Here is a 6,480-nt window from a genome sequence, read left to right as displayed (position 1 = left end):
AAGTTATTTATGTTAGAAAAGTAATAACTAAAAGAGGAGGGACTATTATGTAACATATTATTATTAAATAATAACAAAAACCCTAACCTCCCCTTCCCCCTCCCAAAACCCGATCGCCCCCCCTCTCTCTCCCTTGGCTGCCGTCACACTACACACACACACATACAAGGATTTTCAAGTTTGGTTGAAGAATTAAGGTGCTAGGAAGGTATTAACAACTCCCCTATGGCGTTCTATATGTTTAATTTTGATATTGAATGGGTTAATCCAAAACCCTAAGTCACGAAATTGATGATTAAGATGAGTTAGGGTTTGATTATATGCTTGATGAGGATTGCTAATGAAATTGATAACTAGTTGTGTTATTGTTGTTTGATAATCACTTGTTCTTTGATTTAACTTTCAAGATAAACCCTAACTATGTGTGTAATGTGATATTTATATGAATTATTGGTAAATATTGTGACTAGAGTGTTATATGCATGGATTATGGTTCATAGATTGTTGTTATGTTGAGTTTTGATGTAAACTGGTACTGGACAGATTGTTAAGTTTATGTTTAGACGACTGTAACTGAATGTTAATGTGGTAATTGGTCGAAATTCTTAACACTACAGTGTACTAGGTTGAGTCTAGTTTCTATAAAGTCTAAGTTTTTAATTTTTGGACGTGTAAAAGTTAACTTTTATTATTTTACAAAACTGAAGTACAAGTCTGAATTGTGAGGTCTGCTGTTAGGCTGTTTTGTAATTATCATATCTCATAAACTACAAGACCAAATGGGTTGGTTCCACTTCTGGAAGCTAAAATGTTGAGTTAAGAACCTAACCCAATTGGTCTTGCATTAATTAGAATTACCATTTAACGGGAATAACAAATATTATTCTGTTGCGCTGATTTTGACTGCTGTGAGTTTACTGTAATGTTTTGGTTATTGTGAGAAATCTATGTGAAATAAAAATACAATAAAAGTAGTTCTGGAAACCTAACTCATGTGAGCTTTTGTGACGATTTTTGGTAAATTAATTGATATGTTAGGATCTATTGAATTGAGTAATCTTTCCAAGTAGAATTCTGTCTTGATAAAACTAGCTGCTGAACTATGTGAAAATACATGAAACGTGTTTGTTGATCGATAATTGCTATGTTTTGACTAAATTGCCCCTTGTGGGGAATAATTTACTAGTAATGTAAAATGTTAGTATTTGATGCTTAAGTAGTTGTATACATATGTAACGTGTCACCATTTGTTTGTCTAGTCACACATAATTCACAAACGAAACACGAAACGTATCTCATGCATAGGTATTATGTGCCGAGTCTAGAGACTCAATAATAGTTCCAACACTTAGAAAATCTCATTCTTGTTTTAGAGCGCTAGTGAGGATTTTCTGTGACGCGCATCTCTCGGTTGACTTGTTTTTGAATTCTTTGCAAACAGTGAGTTTCACGTTCCCTTTTACTCTTTTAAACGCTTTTTACTTGGGGGAGATAACATACTCCAAAACGCTTTAGATGTTGTTATTAATTATATATCACTTGTAAAGCTAAGTGGCAAGCGAACCAACTAAAGTCCTTCATACATCGAACCGTTTAATATTTGGATAATAGCGAGTCACTGTTGAGTAGTACTTACTGGGTTTGACAAACCCCACCCAACTCTAAACTCGACTGGAGGTCGAGTGGGTGTAATTTTGGCTAACACATTTTCCATGGTCGTGGTAGACATGGTGGCAAGGCAATTGATAAACAGTCAGCTTCGGTGTCGAACACTTAGTAATACTTGTTTTATATGCTAGCTACCTATCGATATATAATTGATTTAACACTATCTGGTAACGCAAACGCAAACGCAAAACGCAAACGCAACACTTAAACGCAAACATTTTCTTTATTTATATACATGAACTCACCAACCCTGTGTTGACACTTTTAGTATGTTATTCTCAGGTAGCCGAGGCGGGCGCGCGGTATAGGAACATGCATTTCATTGAACTCTATCGTTTTTGTAAACTTGTTTTTAAACTGTTATTAATTGGGTTTTAAGTCGTCCTGCGTGACACAACTCTTGGTTTACGAATTTACGCTTCCGCACTTATTTAAACTTAAATGTTTTCGTGGTTTGAAAACTTATTTATGGTGTTTGATTATAACTAATGATTCCGATCCTGTTAGTTCACACCCTCTGACGGTAAAACTCCGTTAGTGGATTTTGAGGGTGTGACACTATCAAATACCTTCTGGGCCATGGCATGCGCTCCATGATGACCTCCCATTAAACCTTCGTGAAAATGTCTCAAAATATCCAACCCTTCTTCTTTTGTCACACATCTTCTAAGAATCCGGTCACCACCAATCTTGAAAAGAAAAAGGATCATCCAAACATACCGAGTAACATCCCGAAAAACTTTTTTTTTGTTGCGTAGTCATCCCTTTCAACACAGGGCCGGTAGATAAATAATTAGAAAAATCGATAAACCATGGCAAACCTTGCTTTTTGGCCGCAACAAAATCAATTGACTCATGCGGGAATCTATCACCAATCTCTTCCTCACGAATCTCTTCTCTCTTCGGATCTTCTAAACGGGAAATATGATCCGCCGCAACATTCTCTGCCCCCCTTCTTGTCTTTAATTTCTATGTCAAACTCGGAAAGTAAAAGAATCCACAGTATGAGACGAGGTTTCGCGTCTTTCTTGTGAAAGAGAAAACGCAAAGTTGCATGATCGGTAAAAACGGTGGTCTTTGAAAGCACAAGATAAGACCGGAACTTGTAAAATGCAAACACAACGACTAAAAGTTCCTTTTCGGTGGTGGTGTAGTTCTCTTGGGCATCATTTAACGTCTTGCTTGCATAATAAATGGGGTGAAAATGTTTCTCACGCTTTGCCCCAAAACCGCCCAAACTGCGTAGTCACTCGCATCGCACATGAGCTCAAAGGTAAATTCCAATCCGGTGACATGAGAATAGGGGCACTCACGAGTTTCTCTTTTAAAATCTTGAACGCCTTCAAACACTCATCATCGAACTCAAAGGCGACATCTTTCTCTAGTAATCGGGTCATCGGGCGACTAATTTTTGAAAATCTTTGATAAACCGCCACTAGAAACCCGCATGACCAAGAAAACTTCTTATAGGGTTAACATTTGTCGGTGGAGGAAGCCTACTAATTGTGTCAATCTTCACCCGATCCACCTCTATACCATCTCTTGAAATTCTATGACCCAATACTATCCTTCCGTCACCATAAAGTGACACTTTCCCCATTCAACATCAACTTCTTCTCGATGCACCTATTCAACATCCTCTCAAGATTACCCAAACATGATTGAATGAATTATCGTGCACCGAAAAATCGTCCATAAAAACCTTCATGGACGTCTCTATCATATCCTGAAATATCACCACCATACAATGCTGAAAGGTAGCAAGAGCATTACACAACCCAAACGGCATGCGGCGATACGCATATGTACCATACGGACATGTAAAAGTCTTTTCTCTTGGTCTTCCGTGCGATTGGAATCTGAAAATAACCTGAAAAACCATCAAGAACACAATAAAATTGCTGACCTGCGAGACGCTCCAACATTTGATCAATAAACGGAAACGGGAAATGGTCCTTCCGAGTGGCATCATTCAACCTCCGATAGTCAATACACACACGCCAACCGGTAACCGTACGCGAAGGGATAAGTTCATTCTTTTCGTTCATAACAACTTCATCCCCCCTTTCTTTGGAACAACTTGGGTCAGACTTACCCATGGAGAATCCGAAATCGGGTAAATCATCCCAGCATCCATCAACATAAGAACTTCTTTCTTGACAACCTCTTGCACATTCGAGTTAAGACACCTTTAGGGTTGAACCACCGGTTTATACTCATCTTCCATCAAAATCTGGTGGGTACAATAAGCTGGGCTAATACCTTGAATATCCGAAAGTCTCCATGCAATTGCCCCTTTATGCAACTTCAACACTTCAATCAACTTTGACTTTTCTTCCTCCGTCAACTTAGAAAAATAATGACGGGCAAATTTGAGCCCTCTTCAATGTAAGCATACTCCAAATTTGACGTAAGAACCTTCAATTCCAACGGGCCGGGTTTTTCTACCTCTTTTTCACAAATTACCTCACTAACCTCCATAATCTCCGCCAAGCAAGAAATGCCATCTACCACTTCTTCCTCACTATCCTCCATAATATCCGTCAACTCTTTCTCCACATCCATCCCAACTAAATCGACTCCACAAATATAATCAAGGCACGTATCCAAACCCGGAATAATAGAATTAAGAAAATACACCAAATGGCATGGACCACTAAAATCATCATTATCACCCGGGTGCTTCATCGACTTAGTAACATCGTAAGTACCATTTTCATCACCAACCCGAAGTGTGATCCTCCCATCATACACATCAATAAGAGCCTTCGCCGTTCTCAAAAACGGACGACCAAGAATAATGAGAACCCTCTCGTCGACCTCCATGTCAAGTACCATAAAATCGAACGGGAACACAAAATTATCCACTTTCACTAGAAAATTCTCAATGATACCTCGCGGATACTTATCGAACGGTCCTCTAAAGACAACGACATACGAGTCGGTGTAAGCTCGCCCAACTCCAACTTCTTATACAATGAATATGGCATAAGATTAATACTCGCACCCAAATCCGCCAACGCTTGACTCATCATATCTCTTCGAACATACACGGGATCGTAATCACACCCTGATCCGACAACTTTTCCGGGACCCCGATTCAACACTACCGCCGAACAATCACCGCTAAGTGGAATAGACGAAACCTCTCGCAACAAATCTTTCCTCTTGAGCAAATCTTTCAAGAACTTCGCATACTTTGGTACGTGTTGGAGAGCCTCAATAAATGGAAGATTAATTTTCAACTGTTGGAACATATCCAGAAAATGCCCGTATTCCCTCGTGTACTTTTGATGCATAAGACGAGCGGGATACGGAACATGGGCAAGATCAATATCGGGTGGTGGCCGGAATTCGACCGGCTTTTTCTCAACTTGGTAGTCAATAATTGGTGTTTTACCTTGTGACTTACCGGGGCCTCTATCTCAATCTCCTCATCTACCACTTCCTCTTCTTCAACTCCAACCCTTTCTTTAACAACCTCGGGACCAAAAACCCTTCCGCTACGAGTAGTAATTGCTTTCAATTGAGCGGCCGAATTCGGCTGAGTAGTACCAGAAAACTGTCCTTGAGGTCTTTCATCGTGACGGCGATCAATATCGCCCATGGACCTTTGGACGTAAAGCAACGAAGATTGTTGATTCTTAAAGAGTAAATCGTGTTCGACAAACTTTTTCTGTGTAACTTGATCTCTCTCCAAGATTTTCTTCATCATATCCTCTAATCGTCCCATTCCACCATTGAATCCTGCACATTATTTTGAACATTAGTACCATTGGTGTTATTATTATTGAAATACTAACCTTGTCCTTATTATAAGAATTTTGGAAGCCAGGTGGTGCGCCCGCCGAGCGCCAGCTTGAGTTATTCTGATTTGGATTCTTGTAGGTGTTCCAGTTCTGATTGTTGTTGTTGTAATTATTGGGAAACCTATTCTGACCAGCAACAAATCGACGTCTTGATTCATCAACGGGCACTCCAAAGTACCATGTCCACCCCTACAAAACTCACACTTGTCCACCTTCGTCTTAAGTTCCTTCACCTCTCTAGTTAGTAATTCCAAAGCAGCAGCCACACTAGATCCAAATTAACTTGGTGTACACCTCGAGAAGATGAGGATGTACTGCTGACGGGAGTGGAATTCCCGCGATGTGGCCCTTTGGCGTAATTAGATTGAGCAAAGCTTTCAAACATCTCATTGCATCCGGTGACATTCTTTCTTGCCATTAGATTTCCTCCCGCAGCCGTGTCGAAGCGAACTGGGTTTCGTAATTCAACCCATTGTAAAATTTTTCCACGAGAGCCCATGGTGTGAGACCATTCTGTGAGCAACGAGCTAGCATGTTCGGGAAACGCTCCCAAGCATGACAATATTGTTCATCCGGCTCCATGTGAAACGAGTGAATCTGATCACGAAGAATAGCCGCTCTAGCAGGTAGGAAGTATTTCTTGATTAAAGCTGAGCGCAGTGCTTCCCAAGTAGTGAACGTGCCAGGTGGCTGAGTGTCAAGCCAAAGAGCCGTTTTTCCTACAAGTGAAAAAGGAAAAAGACGTAAGAAAATAGCATCTTCAGTAACACCTTGTAAATTAAAAGTTTTCAAAACGCGTAGAGCCAGTTAATGTGAGCTGGTGCATCCTCGTCATCACGCCCATGAAACTGATTAGTTAATGTTGTTCATGACGTATGACGGAATCTGCCACGTTTGTAATTGTTGATCTCGGGGATGACGATTCATGATTGGTTTCCGGTTAAGCGTCGAAGGCTTGAGCAGCAATTGGTCTATTGTCGGCCATTTGGACGTCTGGTTGACT

Source organism: Bidens hawaiensis, unplaced genomic scaffold (assembly GCF_021521415.1).
Source record: "Bidens hawaiensis isolate Kalapana, Puna unplaced genomic scaffold, B.hawaiensis_p1.1 tig00020995_1, whole genome shotgun sequence".
Taxonomy (NCBI): Eukaryota; Viridiplantae; Streptophyta; class Magnoliopsida; order Asterales; family Asteraceae; genus Bidens; species Bidens hawaiensis.
The sequence above is the reverse complement of the archived record's forward strand: the minus strand, read 5'-3'. Positions refer to the sequence as shown.